The sequence below is a fragment of the Bidens hawaiensis genome, unplaced genomic scaffold (genome assembly GCF_021521415.1).
Source record: "Bidens hawaiensis isolate Kalapana, Puna unplaced genomic scaffold, B.hawaiensis_p1.1 tig00001016_1, whole genome shotgun sequence".
In the NCBI taxonomy this organism is placed as follows: Eukaryota; Viridiplantae; Streptophyta; class Magnoliopsida; order Asterales; family Asteraceae; genus Bidens; species Bidens hawaiensis.
The window spans coordinates 2646820-2667378 of NW_027491059.1; the positions used below are offsets into that span (position 1 = coordinate 2646820).

The 20559-nt window shown below is 40.4% G+C and overlaps 1 pseudogene; it reads left to right on the forward strand.

Moving 5' to 3' along the window:
• Positions 1 to 19070: 19070 nt before the first annotated feature.
• LOC143551727 (uncharacterized) lies at positions 19071 to 20150 on the forward strand (annotated as a pseudogene).
• The last annotated feature ends 409 nt before the right edge of the window (positions 20151 to 20559 follow it).

The following is a 20559-nucleotide window of genomic DNA, read 5'->3' on the forward strand; positions in this document are numbered from 1 at the left end:
ATTTGTTGTTTCAAATAAATTTTTCTAACACTTTTGCTTGTGCAGGTGTGGATGTTGACGCATTCCAGGGTGGAGTTGGAGCAAGTATTCCCCCGCCAATGAGGGAAGGCTCGGTCAGCCTTCCCGAGGCGTCGACCCAGGCGTCTGTGCCTGCTTCCGCTGGTTCCAGCCTTCCTGAGGCTGTTCCAGCTGAGAAGTTGTCTCCGCCGGCCGTGAGTGCAATTTTTACAGCATCTTTCACGGAGCCGGCGGTTACTGTTGCTGAGGAGGTGGCGCCAACAATGGCTACCACAGCGGCTGCCACTATACCTGCGCCACCGGCACCGATGGCCGGACCATCAGGTACGCGCCGGGCTTCCCGCCGATCTATGCCACCTTCCCGTCTACCTGACCTGTTGGATGGATTTCCTTTAGGTTCAGGTGATGGGTTTGGCGGCTATCGGCCTGTTATTGACCCTACAGGTACGTAGGGTTCTTTTTCCTTTGTATATTTTTATCATTTTTTCCTAACTGCCTTTGTTTCTTTTGCAGTGTCGGATTCCAATGAAGTGTATGTTCCAAGATGGAACATACGCCGAGGAACAACCCTTCGTACCCCTGTGGAGTGCGTGGACTGGGCTCGCCACGCTGCTCCTCATGGTGCGTTGGGGGAAGCCATGGCTAGCTACCAAGAGGGTAGGCTGACCAATGAGCTTCGGGTTCTCCAGGCCCGGACGCAGCCCCGCGTCGAGCTGCTTTGTCGTGAAAACGACAAGTTAAAAGCAGCTCGCGCCAAAGATGTATCTGAAGCGCGGGCTCTTCGGGAGGAGAACCGGCAGTTGGCCGCTGCCGCAGCCGAGAAGGAGAAGGCATTCAAGGCCCTCGAGGTTGAAGTCCAGGCGCGACTCGAGGCCCGCTCCAAGGCTGCCCAAGTTGTGAATGAACAGCTTCGGCTGGCCAAGGAGACTGCGCGAAACTCAACTGAGAGGGCTGCCAAGGCTGAAGCTGTTGCTGAGCCGCTTCGCGAAGAGAATGAGCAGCTTAAATGCAAATTAAAGGCTCTTCAGCATGCTCATGACGCCTTGGCAATGGAAGATGCCAAGAAGCTGCAGGAGATCCTTGACCAGAGGGGGGTGCTTGACCGCACTGAAAGGAAACTCAAAAGCGTCGAAGAGGCTGCCGCCAAGGAAGTTCAACTTGCCAACCTTGATAAGAGCGGAGCCGAACGTGCTTACAAAGAAAGTCAAGCTACCCTCCAATGGCTGCTTCGAGAAGCGTTGCCTCAGGTATCTTTATCTTTTTCTTTACGCTTTCCGCTCGTAATTAGAAAATGTTCTAACTTTGTACTCTTTTGTAGGTTGTGCGTCGGGTCCTTTCAGAGACCTCTTATGACGATGCGATGAGCACAGCCCTCAACGCTTCTCATGAGGATGGGGAGAAGACTGGCTTCCTGCTTGGTCTAGGGTTTGCTGAGAGAGGCTTTCCGCCCTCCAACTTCCCTTTATTCAATGTTAATACTGAAGCTGCTTATGACCAAGCTGTGAACCAGTACGCTGCCTTCCCGCATCCAGTGGTGGAGAAGGTGAACGAAGCTGCTGCTGCTGATGATGGGCTAAACATCCTTAAGGCTTTCCTTGGGCAGCCGCGCTCTGACGGTGCTGGTCCAAGCGGAGGTGGCCCTGAAGCCTGATCCTGAAGGTCCCTTCCCACTGCTAAGATAGACTTCGCTTTGTATAGATTTCTTTTAGGCGGGTAGTTACCCGGCCACTGTTGTAATATGCCATTGAAATATACGATTGTTATTCCTTTCATTGGATTCTTTGCTTTATAAACTTATGACTTGCATACTTAGTTTAAAATAGCAATTTTCCAAGTGTTTAGAATAAGAACCTTTGAACGTGGTTGATAGTGGGTTAAAGTTTCGCTTCCTCCTTCGTGATTGTGCGGGTAGAACCGTCACTTGCACTTGGTAGGATGGCTAAACTTTAACTTTTATCTAACCTGCGTGCTGGTTTTTCTTACTTTTTGAGGATAAGTTAACCTTTGAACGTGGTTGATAATAGGTGTGAAGTTTTGTTTCCTCTTTCGTGATTGTGCGGGTAGAACCGTCACTTGCACTTAGGATGGCAAAACTTTACCCATACCTGACCTGCGTGTAGGTTTTCTTACCTTTTTAAGAATTTTGTTTTGAACCGTTCGACGCGCGGTTGTCGATAGGTTAGTGTTCATTTTCCTTTCATGATTCATGCGGATAGACCGGCACTTTCATTTAATGGGATGAACTCCTTCAACTGACCTGCGTGAAGGTTTGCCACGTTATTGGGTTCGTGCGGGTAAGACCGCCTTCCCACGCAACGACTTCACGTAATGTGAATGTCGTCACCAGTGTTGGATAGTTTTAACCGTTCGACGCGCGGTTGTTGACAGGTTATTATTCAGTTTCCTTAATGATTCATGCGGATAGACCGGCACTTTCATTTTTGGGTGCTGAACTTTTTCCCCTTCAACTGACCTGCGTGAAGGTTTGTCACGTTATTGGGTTCGTGCGGGTAGGACCGCCTTCCCATTCACTGACTTCACGTAATTATGCGGTGAAAACCGGCATATTAGTGTCCAGAAAAGTATAAATGTAAAATCATCAGCTTCGATATTCTTAGAGAGAATCATTTCCATTAGAAGTGGCTCTTGGCCTTCTCTTTACAAATTGGAATTGATTACATGCAAACTGTGTAATTGAACTCCCTTCCATGTTGGGACAGGAGTGCCATCGAGCCGACACGCACCTGTTTCGGGATCTCGTTCTTTACGCAGCATGTAGTCTCTATTGAAGCTGATTTTTTATTCGTGTTTACCCCAGCCGTGGTTCCACACGCACCTGCCTGCCTGCTTAGCTTTTATTTCGCCACGAGGTGCGCGAGCGTCCCATCTCTGACGAATGTTTCGACCATGTCTTTTACGTCTATGCATTCTTCAGTGTTGTGGCCTTTTGTTCTGTGATAGTCACAGTACTTGCTCCGATCAGCATCGTGACGATGTCGGATTACTGGAGGCTTTGGCCATGGGAGTTCTTCAGTAGCAAATATGTCAGTGACGCTTTTGGTAAGTGGCGTCCATCTGGAGTTCCGGTGCGGCTTTACATTATCCCTTTCACCCAATCGGTGCTGTAAGCCGGATGAGGTGTCAAAGTTTACCCTTGACTGCCAAATGCCTTGCTTCCGTTTTTTGTTCAATCGGGCGGTGAGGACGTTGTCCTCTCTCGTCCTCTGGGTGTAAAGGTTTGTGCTCTGCGGAAGGTCTCTACCCAGTTGCTTCTCCGTTTCCGCATAGCGTTTGGCTGCTGTCATGATGCCATCCCATGTGGATGGCATTCCATCTTTACCCGTTAGGGTGCGGATAAGCTCTGGGTCCTGCGCGCCCTGGATGAAGGCTGCGCGAACAAGATCCTCGCTGATATTGCCCAAACTTAACTTCTTTGAGTTGAAGCGAGTGATGAAGTTTGGCAGAGATTCATCTTCTTCCCGTGTGCATTTGAGGATTGTCCATTGCTCCTCGGTATACTTTCGCTGCTGGCTGAAGTGTTGGCTAAACTTCTGCTGGAAGTCTGCCCAGTCGTAAATGTGGTTAACCGGTAAACGATCGAACCAAGCCCTAGCAGCCCCTACCAGCGTCATTTGGAACATGTAACACCACGTGGGTTCCGTCCAATTGCTAACGGTTGCCCCCGCTATGAACCTGTTCAAATGATCGTCTGGATCAGATAGGCCGTCATATGTGCCTATGTTAGGCATTTGTTTAGCACTCTTCGGGGCAATTGCTTCAGCAATGTCCCTTGCAAATTTGGACGTTCCTGCATTTGTAACGTTTGGTCTGAACGTTTTAGAGAAGTCTCGTGGACTTCCATCTATGCTTTTTGGTTTGAAGGCTTGTCCAAAATGCCTTTTCGGTTGGGTTTCCGTTTCTTTACGCTTCCCTTTTGCCTTATGACGAGGGTTCGCGTCGGAGTCGGATTCCTCCGAGTCATCCTCCCAGTATTCGAATTCGTCGGCCTGTTGCACGGAACGCAAGCGTTCGTTCAACTCAGCCTGGAATTCCTTTTGTCGTGCCTCCGCCCATGCCTTGACTTCGTCGAGAGTCTGGCGGGGGAGTCTTCGTTTTTCAAACTGGGTATCGGTGGATCCCAGTAGGTGGTCATTTACTGCTCTTGCCCCTGCTTTAGTAAGTGGGGTAGTGTTCGTAAAATTTACTTCACTTGCTCCGGCTTCGGTAGCCGGAGTAGTGTTTGTAAAAACTGTGTTGCCGGTATTCCCCCCAATAGCTGGGGTTGTGGTTACCGGAATTTCTCTAACCATCTTTTGTCGAAAGTTTTGAAAAAACTGGAGAAAATTGTAGTTCTAGCTTTATGCACGGATGGCGCCAATGAAGAAACACTAACCGGACCCCGGGTAGATTACTGGTAACCTGGGGGTTGGAGAGATATTTCCCACGAGGGGTTAGACCCTTGGAAGATGGTTCTTCTGATAACCTGCAAAACAGACACCGTGAGCTCGTCACTGAGAAGGGGGGGTTCCTCCTTGTGGAAGCCACAAAAAAAACTCTTGTTGGAACTCGGAAGTCGGAAGACAAGATAAGTCTTGTCAGAAGGCGAAAAATATCTAGTCAGATTGCTCCATGAGAGACAAGTTGGCTAAGTCTTAGCCGACACCTTTTGGGCTTTGAAATTATAACGCAAATTTGGGTTTTTTGTTCCTTTTTAATTTTTATGGGTCTCTCAAGTAAATAAAATAAAAGCGAATGTACTGTTTTTTATTTACAGAAACAATATCATTTTATAAAGTTTATAGTTTATACTTATATGGTATTCATGCAAAGTGAGGGTATTAGCATTGCTAAAACTTATTAAAATTATTAGGACAAAATAAAATAAATATATTTTATGAAAGAATAATCTTTTGCTTAATTAAATCAGAATATCTTTCCTATTTACTACCGGGAATGAAGTTATATATTTAAACTCCAACTAATTCATTCTCTCAAACCTTTGTATTCATTGTTCAAGACATCCCATATCGATCGATGACTTGTTTTTCATTCATGAGCACAGGTAAACCCATGGTTCCATCCTTACTAATTTATACATGCAAGTAATTGTTAACACAATGGAATCGTTTTTTTTAATAAGAAGCATATGTACGTGGATTATATATGCAAAACACAAATTCGTACAAGGGAAAAAATAAAACATAAACCTTTTCTAGTTACAATAATTAAAACAGTGATCATGATATCATCATGTAAACGTAGGTGATTATTAATTTTGTGCCTTAGTTTTGTTTTTCATGTATCTATATAGCATGCTTAGATAAAACTATAAAATTATTGTTTTTATGTTCAAAAACAACGCGTAAAAACAAAACTTTAAGCATAGTTTTTGTTCTTTGTATAATTTTATGTTTTGTAATAATTCTCACTTTAGGGATATATCATCATGTTTTTTTGTGATATCGATATTAAATCAATACTAACGTTTCCATCCTCTTGGCAAACCAGCTATGAAGGCATTCAAGAAACTCAAGCACAAAAAGAATGAAAACCTTTCATTCGCGGTTTGACGTTAACTTTGTACACATACTGTATATATTTGTGTGATCATATATATGCTAATATATGCTGTGTTCTTGTTTCAAAACCTCACCATCAAGGTAGACGTTAATAATAAATCATATTATCATACGATGGTAATGATAATTAAAAGTGTTTCAAAACTTCACCGTCAAGGTATCTAAACCTGTAGATATTCATTGTTTTTCCTAGTATTTAATAAACATGTTGTTTGTGGCTGAACAGGAATATTTGTCTGTAAGTTGAAGGACGATGGGACAATTAATATTTCATGTTACATCGATTTTGCCAAATTTCTGAAGACAATGATGAAAGCTAGAAAGAATGCAAAGATGGTAAGTTGGCAGGTTGGAAAATGTTCAAGCAACATGATTGTAGAAGAACACCCAAGCACCTAGGATATGGAAACCATGGTAATGGGTATGATTATAACTTGGGTTATCCAGCAAATGAAAGGAACTTTGCCCACAAGCGCCTAGGATGTTCGGGGAATGCAGAAGACTGTGGCGGGCGCCATAGTGATCCCAAAGACATCGCCGGTTCCAAGGAAGATTCGATGGTGAAAATAATCTAAAATGCTGCAGTATAATGTGATTGAAATATGACATAATAATATTGCCTTTAGTTAAAATTAGTGGACTTGTCTTTTCTATATTTTCACTTTAAGGATATTTATCATATAATTTCTTGTGCATGTGTTGACATGTTAAATTGTTAATCATATGTAATTGTTAGAATGTGTGAAACCACAATCAGTTTAATAATAACTTGGTTATTCCAATGATAATACATTGGTACATAATGGAGTTGACATAAACATGAGTGACTTGTGAAATAAACATCTGGATCAAGGCTGGCCTAAAGGGTAGCTGGGCCTCAGCAACCGATGAGGCTCGTTATTGTGAAGGGCCGAGGTGGTATATAGTCCCTTTTTATACCATAAAGTTGACTGTCATTTTTGTTTATGATAAACGGTTAGGGGTCCGACTGGGTAAAGGGGCAAAAGTAAGTTCATCTTTAACACGTATGCAACCTCAAGAATTCTAGCTTATTTAAACTTAAACTTAAACTTATTAGTTGACATTTGAGCATATGAATCTGAATCCGTTGTTGCAGTAGAAGAATTACAGTCATGACTCATCAGAATGTTTCTACATAGCACGCACTGCAGCTCCCGCATCCAGTCTGATTTATTCAAATTGGTATTTCAACACACCAAAAGCCAGCTGCTATGAAATTGCATCACTTGACCTTTCAAGAATATCATTTTCATTTGTGGCACTACATAACTACTTGCCGTATAACGTTTGGTTCCCAAAGCACGACAACTATGGTTATATCATTGGGTTTGTAATTTCAAATTGTAATATGCTAATAAACTTACAGAAGATAAAATATTTTTTAACAGAAAGCCATTTTTTTGATCAACAAAACGTTTAAAACCAATGAACAAACTATTAGAAACCGCTTGTTCATATGTACATACAAATTACACACACATAATAATATAATAAAGTATAGGTAAAATAATCGAGCCAAATCAAGCCGAGCTAACGAGAGCAAGCCACCCATGGCTTGGGCTCGACTCGTTTATAAACCGGCCCAACTCAAGCGACGGCTACAGCCTAATAACTATTTTATTGCCATCATAATAACCAAGATATTAATACTCAAGAGATAGAATTAGTACTTCAACCATCCTAACAATTACATACGATAAACATGTCAATACATGCACAAAATATGCCTCCTTTCCTTAAAGTACAATAATAATAGGTTAGAATATTAATATCTCAAGTCTCAACTACCTATAAAACTCCAATCACATCATACCTCAACATCTTGGATGGCCTTTATCTCGTGTTGTTTTCGGGACTTGATCTTGCTCACGATTGGGAGCGACACGTTTAAAGTCAAACTCTACCAGCTTTATAAATCTACAATTCTCGGTAACCGTTAGAAATCAATCTACATAGACCAGACCTTTAACTTGCACAATCCCATCGGCCCCACCAAAGTACTTTGAGTTACGCCTGTTCAGCCACAAACAGCACGTTTATCAAATCCTAGGAAAAACAATGAAATATCTACAGGTTTAAATACACATAAATCAAACAAACATACTTTGAAAAATTCCATGCACTTTACCCATATCAGCAAGATAGTTGTCACCGGTGTTGTCTATCTTGAAGGTGCAGGTCTGAAACAAGAACACAAGATATATATTAACATATATGAAATGGTTATACAAATATGAACTTTTATGTGTTAAAAGTTAATAATGTTCAACCATGTCTACAAGGACTCTAGCCAAATTGTACCTCATATCTGGTTTATGCTAAAAGGATAGAAACTGACCGTTAGTATAGATTTAACATATTATTTTTTATTTAAAAGTAAAAATAATATATTAATAATAATAATAGTTTGTTTAAATTATATATAGTTTAATATCATACTTATATTAAACTATATATATAATAAGTAACATAAGTAGTAATATGCGATGATCAAACTCAGTCAACTGTGGTGTATGGATGCAAAATATATGGTCAAAATCAGCCACTGACAGAAAGACGAGAGTCAAAACAAACGCATCATTTCACGAAGCCCTAACTAACCGAATCACATCGATCATCGAAAACCTAGATACATTTCTATTGAACTGAACAAGTAGTAATGTCAATATCAAAGCAGCATATATACATTTCTATTGAACAACTAAAATGAAAACCTAGATACATTTCTATTGAACAGCCAAAATGTAATGAAGATAGAAGTTTACTGAGTAGTGTAATGGAAGCAGACTGCAGTTTGTTTCTTTGTTTGTTAGGGTTTGAGTGTCTAGGTTTTGAGTGTCTCACTCACACCTATTTATATAGTGGGTTACTTTGGGCCTCCACTTCACTTAATGGAGGCCCAATGGTTTCTTGAAAGAAAATGACCTATCGTTTATTTTGATTTTCATCTCGGTTTCAATCCTTTCAATGCTTTTATTTTGATGTTAATAAAAGCATGTAACTTTTAACCGTGATCGATTCTCATATTTCTTAAACTTTAGTTAATTGAAGAAGCATGCTTTTTATTAACAATGATGAATTTTTTTAACAATAATTAAACATGCTCATGCTTCATATACTTTAAAATTATTTAGTTTGTTGTTGAATAACCTGTTTATCATTTTAATTGAAGATGCTCAGTTTATTATCTTTGAATTTACAGTTGTTTTGATGATATATATTGTTTTGTTGATATATTTTGGGATTTGAGATGATTCTGATACTTTATGTTGAAGAGTATGTTATTGGAATCTTTTGGTAATTGAAAAAAGTGATATTTTGCTTTACATAATATATTTTATTTAAATACACTTTTTTGTTTGAGGCCCATGTTTTTTTTGCCTTGCGCCTAGGCTCTTAGAGAGGCCTGTGCGCCTTGAGTGCGCCTAACACTTTTAATATCCATGAGTCATGTTCAACCACAACCAGCACGCTTATCAAATCCTAGAAAAAACAATGACTATCTACATGTTTAAACACACAAGAAAACAAACATACCTTCAAAAGTTTTCATCACCCTATGCAGATCACCAAGATATGGTTTTCCGGTGTCGTCTACCTTCATGGTGCATGTCTGAAACAAGAACACAACATATAAAATATATGATTATATAAATATGAACTTTTATGTGTTAAAAGTTAAATTTCAACCATGTCTGAAAGGACTCCAATCTTTTTAGCCTGCATATCTAGATTATGCCTAAAGGATACAAACAGTTAGTGTTGATTTAACAGATGATTTAACTTTAAAAACTTTTCTATTCATAATAATATATAGTTTTGTTTCAAATTCTAGCAACCAAAGTTATATTTAAAAACTTTGTACTATAAAATTTTGTACATTTAAAGTAGAGTAAAGTTAAAATGCAAAGGGAGACAAAAATGAGAAATGTGAGAAGGATTTGTGGCCAAACAAAAAAACCCTAAAAAATACTATATAATAATAATAGTTTGTTTAAAATATCAAATTTACAAAACTTATATTAAACTATATAGTAACTAACATAAGTAGTATGCGATGGCCAAAATCACTCAACTATGGTTCCAGATAGTAATAAACACACCAACACGCACATATATGTCAATATCAAAACAGCATAACGCAGATACATTTCTATTAAACAACCATAAACTAAAATGAAGGAATTGGATTAAGAGATAGAAGTATACCGTTTGGTAGTGACGAATCCAATTGATGGACTTTGGAGATTTGTTTGGTAGGGTTTTGAATGAATACGTTTTGTTCCCACACATCTATTTATGTACTCGGACACCTATTTAGGGTTACTTTGGGCTTCATTTAATATAGTTTCTTTATTTTCGAAAGAAAGAAAATGACTTTATCGTTCTTCGTCTCAGTTTTAGTCCCTTTTGTACTATGTACTAATGAATTTTCATTTTCACGAGGAAGACAATGATGAATTAACCTATCATTTATTCTAATTTGTTAATCATCAAAATAACCAAGTTATTATCAAGCTGATTGTGGTTTCACACATTTTTAACAATTACATATGATTAACAATTTAACATGTCAACACATGCTTAAGATGGTTTTACTTATATGATAAATAATTGCTTCTCTCCTTAAAGTGAAAACATAGGAAAAACAAGTCCATTAATTTTAACTGCAACTTACAGCTGGAAGCTGCAACTTAGAACTAAAGGCAACATTAGTATGTCCTATAAAATTTTAATCACATTATACTGCAGCATTTTGGATTATTTTCACCATCGAATCTTCCTCAGAACCGGCGATCTCTTTGGGATTACTATGACAGTCTTCTGCATTCCCCGAACATCCTAGGCGCTTGTGGGCAAAGTTCCTTTCATTTGCCAGATAACCCAAGTTATAATCATACCCATTACCATGGTTTCCATATCCTAGGTGCTTGGGTTGTTCTTCTACAATCATGTTGCTTGAACATTCTCCAACCTGCCAACATGCTATCTTTGCATTCTTTCCAGCTTTCTTCATCGTCTTCAGAAATTTGGCAAAATCAATGTAACATGAAAAATTAAGTGTCCCATCGTCCTTCAACTTACAGACAAATATTCCTGTTCAGTCACAAACAACTTGTTTATGAACTACTTGGAAAAACAATGAATATCTACTGTAGGGGTATGGTACTAAACCCGGTTTTACGACCCTAAATTTATTATGTTTGGCTTATTTTATTATATGGACTAATACAATGTTATTGGGCTGAGGGGGTTTTGTGGAGGTAACCCTAATTGGGCTAGGCCCATTAGGGTACCATGATGGTGGCCATGAGGCTCTCTATATAAGGAGGTCTCCACCTCCTTGTTAGGGGGTCATGCTCAATAAGAGCCACCACCCTATTTTTGTGTCTGTAAACAAGAGATCCTCATGATTTCTTAGCAGTCACCTCCACACCCCCGAAAAGCCATTGCAGGTCTCAAGCAATCGAAGAAGAAGATCAAGTCGCGGTTCGTTCATCTCGAAATCCGTGGAAACATCGTCATGGATCAGGTCAGATTCATTTCATGCTTCGACATTGGCGCCATCCGTGGGACGGCAACGAACTACCCTTCGATTTTCGTCTCGGCTGTCAGATCTCTCCCAGGAAAAACCCAGATCTGGAAGTTTACAGAAAAAGGCTTCAAGGCTTGTTCTATTAAAACTCAAAAAGATCCATAGATCTAAAAGAGGCTTCCAGATCTGTGCAAAAAAGAAACTACCCGATTCGGATGATCAAGCCTCCGGATCTGTGATGGTTTTAAATTCTCTCCGCTACGAGCTTCAGATCTATCTAGATTTGATTTACAGATCTAGATCTAGATTACAGACCTGGATTTTAGGTTTAAAATTACAGATCTCTCAAATTGTAGATCCAAAAATTACCAGACTTCCGCCGCCTTGCACGCGCGCTCGCGGATTCTCACTCCGCAGCCATGCATGTGCCACCGCGGGAACCACCATGCGGGTTTCGCGCAAAAGACCTCCACCATGTGGGTTTTGCGCAGAAGACTGCCACCACGCATGCTCGCTGGCGGGTCACCATTCCGCCGACATGCGTGAGCGCAACTCTCCGCCATGCACGCGCGCCCGCGAGTCACCACTCCGTCGCCGTGCATGCGCACATAAGGCCATGCGCCAAACTTAAAGGTTGGGAATCCTCATAAACCCATAAGGCCAAGCGCCAAACTTAAAGGTTGGGAATCCTCATAAACCCATAAGGTCATGCGCCAAACTTAAAGGTTGGGAATCCTCATAAACCCATAAGGCCACGCGCCAAACTTAAAGGTCGGGAATCCTCATAAACCCATAAGGCCAAGCACCAAACTTAAAGGTTGGGAATCCTCATAAACCCATAAGGCCAAGCGCCAAAATTAAAGGTTGGGAATCCTCATAAACCCATAAGGCCATGCGCCAAACTTAAAGGTTGGGAATCCTCATAAACCCAAAAGGCCACGCGCCAAACTTAAAGATTGGGAATCCTCAAACCCATAAGGCCATGTGCCAAACTTAAAGGTTGGGAATCCTCATAAACCCATACGGCTTCCCGCCGAATACAAGACCGAACGCGGCTCCGCTCCGTTCAACATGCCGTCATAATTAAACCTATTAACACAAGCCCTCGCGGGTCAACCATTCTAGCGCCAAGCCACGTCACATGCGCGCCACCGCGGGTCAACCATTTCGCCATTCTACATGCGCACCGCCATGATGCTTGAGCGAAGTCGCATATCACATGCTCATGCACCACTTATGCTCACGCATCACATATGCTCACGCATATTACATATGCTTACGCATCATATGCTCACGCATATCACATCAGCGCACGCAACATCTGCGCATGGCGCGTGACACAGCCTGTGCGCAAGCGCATGAAACATCTGCGCATGGCACAAAGTCTACGCGCACGCGCATGCAACATCTGCGCGTGGCGCATGACACACAGTCTACGCGCACGCATGCAACATCTGCGCGTGGCGCATGACACAAAGCCAAAGCCTATGCGCAAGCGCATCTGCGCATGACACAAAGCCAAAACCTATGCGCAAGCGACACAACAAATGAGAATAGTCTAATCCCAAATCAGAATAAGGACAACTTTATTTGGCAGCAATGAACTAGGGGACTATCGTGGTATACCACCACTACATTATCGCGATGGAAGACATCCGAATCTTAGGGCGGGAGCCTAACAATATCCAAACGGCCACGCGCTAATTTGATATGTTTTTGCAGGTTCGGCTACGAGTCGCACAAGCACATATGACTTTATTATTATCTGGCCGACTGCGCCTCCATTATTATCTTGAAAACAAGCTGGGATAGTCATCCTGCGTAGAAGAGGCCCTTGTGGGCCAGTCATTATCGTCATATTATAGCTCATAAGCCGCAACGTGCGCAAGCTTCATTATTTTATAGCTCGTAAGTCGCCTCGCGCGCAAACTATTGAGCATCATTATCGAGATGCGCGCTCTATCTTTTATCAGGCCTCGCGCCACTATCGTAAGTCGACATTGCGCGCAAGCTTCATTATTTTATAGCTCGTAAGTCGCCTCGCGCACAAGCTTCATTATTTTATAGCTCGTAAGTCGCCTCGCGCGCAAGCTTCATTATTTTATAGCTCGTAAATCGCCTCGCGCGCAAGCTTCATTATTCTTATAGCTCGTAAGCTACCTCGCGCGCAAACTATTAAGCATCATTAGCGAGACGCGCGCTCTATCTTTAATCAGGCCTCGCGCCACTATTGTTATGATGCGTGCTATATCTTATTCATGCCAGTGCACCATCATTATCATAAAGATCACAACATGTCACCATCATGGAGAAAACCTCCCAAAACTCGAAGACAATAAAGACAAGGCCGAAGAAAAGGGAAAAAAAAACCGCCTCATGTCCTAACACACCTTATAAAGTCCAGCGCTCCACTTAAACGCTTGCACGCCTAGGAGCAACACTGGACTTGGGGGGCTTGTAGGGGTGTGGTACTAAACCCGGTTTTACGACCCTAAATTTATTATGTTTGGCTTATTTTATTATATGGACTAATACAATGTTATTGGGCTGAGGGGGTTTTGTGGAGGTAACCCTAACTGGGCTAGGCCCATTAGGGTACCATGATGGTGGCCATGAGGCTCTCTATATAAGGAGGTCTCCACCTCCTTGTTAGGGGGTCATGCTCAATAAGAGCCACCACCCTATTTTTGTGTCTGTAAACAAGAGATCCTCATGATTTCTTAGCAGTCACCTCCACATAGAGGTGTTCAAAAAAACCGGTTACGGAACCGGTTTGGCCGGTTCAACCGGAAACCGGTTTTTTAAAAACCGGTTTTTTTAAAAACCGGTTTGACCGGTTTACGTAACCGGTTTACGTATCGGTTATACGTTTTGGAGCCAAAACCGGTTTTATAACCGGTTTTTTTTATAACCGGTTTTTTTTAATAACCGGTTATTAAAAAACCGGTTAACCGGTTTTTAAAATAACCGGTTTATTACCGTTATAAAAAAAAACCGGTTAACCGGTTTTTTAATAACCGGTTAACCGGTTAAACCGGTTTTCGAACGTTACCAAACGGCTTTATAGCCGTTTTTTTTTTTTTTGACCGTTTTTTAGCCGTTTTTTTTTTTGTTTTTTTACCATTTTACCCCCACAAACATCTATATATAGTTTAGGTTGGGTATTGGTTAGATCACACTTGATTATACAACTCCAAACGCTCTAAACGTTTATTTCATACGCGATTATACAACTCCAAACGCTCTTCTTTCGTAGTCGTTTATTTCATACTCGAGTATACCACTCTTAATTCGTAGTCGATTATCATGGCCTCCCAAAGTGCTGCTTCATCGGTCAACATGGGTGCCTCGAACACGGGAGAAACCGTCGTTCGGGTCATCCCCACGAAACGAAACCCTAAACCCTAAACCCTAAAGCAAAAAAAAAAAAAAAAAAAAAAAAAAAAAAAAAAAAACCGGTTAACCGGTTAGACCGGTTATTAAAAACCGGTTGTAAAAAAAACCGGTTTAATAACCGGTTCTAACCGGTTTCTAAACCGGTCCAAACCGGTTTGGCCGGTTTGAGTTTTCATTGACAAAAACCGGTTAATAACCGGTCCGGTTATTAACCGAACCGGTTTTTTTCTGGATAAAAAAAACCGGTCCGGTTAATAACCGAACCGGTTTTTTCAAAAAAACCGGTTTGTGCACCTCTACCTCCACACCCCCGAAAAGCCATTGCAGGTCTCAAGCAATCGAAGAAGAAGATCAAGTCGCGGTTCGTTCATCTCGAAATCCGTGGAAACATCGTCATGGATCAGGTCAGATTCATTTCATGCTTCGACATTGGCGCCATCAGTGGGACGGCAACGAACTACCCTTCGATTTTCGTCTCGGCTGTCAGATCTCTCCCAGGAAAAACCCAGATCTGGAAGTTTACAGAAAAAGGCTTCAAGGCTTGTTCTATTAAAACTCAAAAAGATCCATAGATCTAAAAGAGGCTTCCAGATCTGTGCAAAAAAGAAACTACCTGATACGGATGATCAAGCCTCCGGATCTGTGATGGTTTTAAATTCTCTCCGCTACGAGCTTCAGATCTATCTAGATCTGATTTACAGATCTAGATCTAGATTACAGACCTGGATTTTAGGTTTAAAATTACAGATCTCTCAAATTGTAGATCCAAAAATTACCAGACTTCCGCCGCCATGCACGCGCGCTCGCGGATTCTCACTCCGCAGCCATGCATGTGCCACCGCGGGAACCACCATGCGGGTTTCGCGCAAAAGACCTCCACCATGTGGGTTTTGCGCAGAAGACTGCCACCACGCATGCTCGCTGGCGGGTCACCATTCCGCCGACATGCGTGAGCGCAACTCTCCGCCATGCACGCGCGCCCGCGAGTCACCACTCCGTCGCCGTGCATGCGCACATAAGGCCATGCGCCAAACTTAAAGGTTGGGAATCCTCATAAACCCATAAGGCCAAGCGCCAAACTTAAAGGTTGGGAATCCTCATAAACCCATAAGGCCACGCGCCTAACTTAAAGGTTGGGAATCCTCATAAACCCATAAGGCCAAGCGCCAAACTTAAAGGTTGGGAATCCTCATAAACCCATAAGGCAAGCGCCAAAATTAAAGGTTGGGAATCCTCATAAACCCATAAGGCCACGCGCCAAACTTAAAGGTTGGGAATCCTCATAAACCCATATGGCCAAGCGCCAAACTTAAAGGTTGGGAATCCTCATAAACCCATAAGGCCACGCGCCAAACTTAAAGGTCGGGCCGAATTTTGTTGGTTGAAAATCTCGTTTGGTGATGATCAGTAAGTAGCCGGGTCAACTGGATTCGAGGTGAACATTTTGGGGGTGAAAAAGGGGTCAAAATAGACATTTTGTTTACTTTGACTGGTTAAAAGGGCATTTTGGTTATTTTCCCTTTTGATATTGACCCTTTCTTTTGTCAAATGAATGCAATACTAAGTTACAAACATGTAACACTTACACATACCAACAGAATGACAAAAAGATACATCTTGATTTGATTATATGAATATGCTGGATGATAACCAGAAGATACAAAATTAATTGAAAACAAGAACAATCAGAATCTACAAAACTGAAATCAGATTATAAGTGTTTAGAAACTATTGTTGAGGTAGAAGTACAGGCCAGCAAGTGCAACTACTCCAGCTGCAATTGCAATTAGCAATGCTTTCCAGAAATAAAAGTAAAAGATATCAGAAGATGTCGGTTTTGTGTGTGTTTATGGTGAGGAGCTGATCCAAGAGTTAGCACACTCTTATACTACATGGATCATCTTGATAAGGAAAGGCAGAGAATAAAAGGCCCAAATTTAGCCTACAAAACCGTTTTTTTTTTTGTTTACTAAAACAAAAGTTTTCAAATTTACTTTTATGATCAAATGGTGTGTAATAGTAATCTTATGCCTATCATGATATATGATACTTTGCTTACCATAACTATGTAGGATTAATAGGTTTTTGCATTACTTAGGAACAGTTATCAAATAGTTCTAAGAAAAAAACAAGAAAAATGAAATATGAGTAACAAACTATTTTTTTTTCCTATTTTGCTAGCCTTTTATGTTAAAATTTTATTTTTGTTGTAATTAATTTTTTTTTTTTTAAACTAATTTTTAGCGCATGCTAGATCCGAGTAAGTTTCAGTTTTACAGTATCATTTAATTAAACGATTTTTTAAAGTTCGCCACACCGCACAATCGCAATATGCGCGGTGTCTCCCACCATTAAAAAGTTAAAACTAAATAATGAAAATGGGTGGAAGGTCTTGTACCGTTCGTAAAAACTAAATAAGAATACAAAATGAAATTATAGGATGAAATGATGAAATTTAGTGGAAAGTTACATACAATTTCTAGAAAAAACCATAAAATATATGACACGAGTATAAAAAATATTGAATGATTTAATTGAGTGGAAAATCTTTATATCATTCTTACATAAACAAATGATACGAAAAATAAAATCAAATGACGAAATTAATGGGAAAAGGCTCATACAATTCCTAGAAAAGACCAGAAAATGTAATATGACTAGTTTTTTTTTACCTGGTGCGTTGTCCTAGGTAGGTCAGATAACGCGGGTAGGTCGAATATGTTTATGTCACGTTGCAGTTGTGCATTACCATGTGTTCGGTTGATGAGCATATAAAATATTAATATATAAAAAACGACATTTGTTCAGTCGGCAAAACCCAAGTGTTGTCGGTATTCGACCCTGCAACAATGAGTCGGTAAAACTCGAGTGTTGGTAAAACCTAAGTGTTCCCGGGCGTTGCGACGCTGAGTCGACGCAAATTTGGTCGATTTCGATTACGTTCGTTACGATATCAGAAGTAAACAAAAAGACCAGTAAAACCCGGGCACTAGTAAAAACCTAAAGTTGTCCATCCTGAGCGTTAATTTAATCAGTGAGTTAAGACAATTAACTGTTTAATTATCAATTTGAATTTTATGTATGTATGTATGTATAATAGCATATAATAAATTATATTTATAAGACAAATAGCAAAGTTTGGAGTCGTAATGTTCTTATAATCTTAATCTTATCGGTTCATTTGATGACACTTTCAAATGATTTAATTTTTTTTCTTTTCAAATAAGTGTATCATTTTGTTTTGAGCTTCTAAAACTTGCTTATTTGTTTGTTGAAAAACGACAAAAGGTGTTTAGCAAAGTTTCTCGAAAAACTTCAAATTGGAGATTTCAAAAGTGGTTTTTGCTTTTCAAAAAAGTAAATAACCAAATTTAAAGCTCACCCAAACACCCCCTAATACCAACCGAATTCGCGTCGACACACTGTCGTAATGCCCAGGTTTTACCTATGCCCGACTTTCAATGCCCAAGTTTTATCGATGTAACGAACGTAACCGATACCGACCGAATTCGTGTTGACTCGCTGCCGTAACATTCGGGTTTTACCAACGCCCGGGTTTCAACACTCGGATATTATCGAACGAATAAAGTCATTTTATATATTATTTTTATTTATATGTGTTAATTTATTTTTGTATGTTAACTTGACGAATTCAGGAATAGAGCAGAGAGTGTGCGAGTTATCATTCAAAATAAAAGTCTCATGTGGTTTAATTATTAATTAATTAATGCATATTGGTTTTTATTAATCCAACATCATCTTTTAGTCACTACCGGTTCCAACTAACGAGCTGGCTGCTGATGGTCACATCTTTTAACGTATTTGTTCCCGATGATTCGCAACTAACAGAATCCTAACGCTGTTACTTTCAGGTTGCCAGAAAAACGCTTTTGGCCGAAAAGTCACATTTTTGGTCGGAAAACTAACCTGAACACCACTAAACACCGTCACCTCCACCAACTAACTCACCACCAACCAACCACCACCACTTAAGTACCACCAACCGATTCTGACGATGGTTGATTTCAGCGACCTTAATAAAGGTTTATTTGAAAAAGGTTTCCAAAGATCCGATCCAAGGTTACAAAGATGCTTGGGACGAAAATGCTGAGTTTTCGGGAAACAATGTGATTTTACCAAAGATGCTTGGGACGAAAATGTCACGGTCCGTTGGGAACAAATACGTTAAAAGATGCGACCGTTAGCAACTAATTCGTTAGTTGAGACCGACAACGGACAAAAAAAATTATAGCTAGGATTAATAAAACCAATACACTATTAATTAAAGTGAATAAGACAAAACACTGGCTAACCCTTCTAATGGACCAAAAGAGGTGTCCTTCCAAACAAATGTAACTGAAGAATGGTGCTCAGAAGGGACATATAGTAGATCCAAAGAAGTGTTCACCAAATAATTAAGTAGCCATGGTCATATATAAAATACAAAAATTTCTCTTTATAAATGTAGTATATTCAAAAGGGTTCACACAAATTTTTCTCTAAAAGACACACAACACACACCACTTTTTATTTAATCACTCTAGCAAGATGGCAATTCCTGAATGGGAGGTTATGCAGGCAATAGTAGAAAATAACACAGCTGCCTTTAGTAATATGATCGAACAAGATGAACAAGTGGTTGAACGAAGATTTGCAAACAATACGGTGTTACACCTAGCTTCAAGATTCGAGAATGCTGAAATTGTATCACTTATTCTTGAAATGAGGCCAGAAATGGTGGCTGCTGGAATGATAAGTTAGAGACGCCAATCCATGAAGCGTTCCGAATGGGACATGAGAAGGTGGTGAAGTTGCTAATGGAGAAGAACCAATGGGTGGCTACCAAACTCAACGACGACAACAAAAATGCCTTGTTCTTGGCTTGCAACTATGGCCGTGTTGAGATTGTTGAATTCTTCCTCAAAAACTCTAGCTGGTTGAACATCGTAGATTTTGCAGCTTGTTTGCATGTTGCTGCATCAAAAGGCCGAACAGGTATGGATGTTGATACATAGTGATGTTTGTTTTTCTCTATACCGTAAAAGTAGTTCTGCCAGAGTGAGATTTTACTGGAACCTTTGTTCGTTTTGACGTTTATATTGATATTGGCTCCTTTCTTGTTGGTGGTGCAGCCATTGCTAGAAAGTTACTAGAAAATGTGACAAATCTTGCTCAGGAGCCCATAAATGGCTCATTGGCATTGCATTGTGCTTGCAGAAACGAGCAACTGGAAACCGCAACACTTCTCTTAAGGACGGACCCTCATGACCAAGCTTTGCAATTCGATAAAAATGGCTACGCGCCATTACACCTAGCTGCAATCAACGGGAGCGTGGCAATCTTAGAGGAGTTTGCATCCATAGCTCCTTTATCATTCCACGTTCAATTAAAACATGGAGAAAACGCGTTGCATCTTACCATAAGACACGATAAGTTTGATGCCTTCAAATTTGTATATGGCTTCCTCAAGGTTAAGGGAACATACCTCCTTTACCAAGCTGACCAATTTGGTAACACCATTCAAGATCTTGCTCAAAGGGAAGGTTTCGACCAGGCAAGAACTTTCTAGTCCCTACACTTTTCACCTTAGTAAACTAACGCTGAGCGGAAGCAAATAAAAACATGGAGAAAAGTTGATAAATTCCTAAGTATTCAATCCTCAGTCGTTACAGAGATCTCCGTTTTTGATCAACGCATACTGGCAAAAAATAAAAATACAGAAAATAATTCTCAAGAAAAGTTGACAAATTAGTGAATATTCAATCTTAAACCATTAAATGGAGCTCCCTTTTATAGGGAAATTCTAGCAATTTGTAATCCGATTAACGATTTAGAAACTCAATATGGCAATCAAGAAAAATAATGTGATAACCAAATGAGTGAAGTTGTCTTTTTCTTCACTCTTCTTTCACATCACCACCCGCCCACAGGGCCGGCTTAACGTTCTCTAAGGCCTAAAACTAACTAAAATGTTGAGACCTTTTATTTTCTTTATGCATATAGCACCAG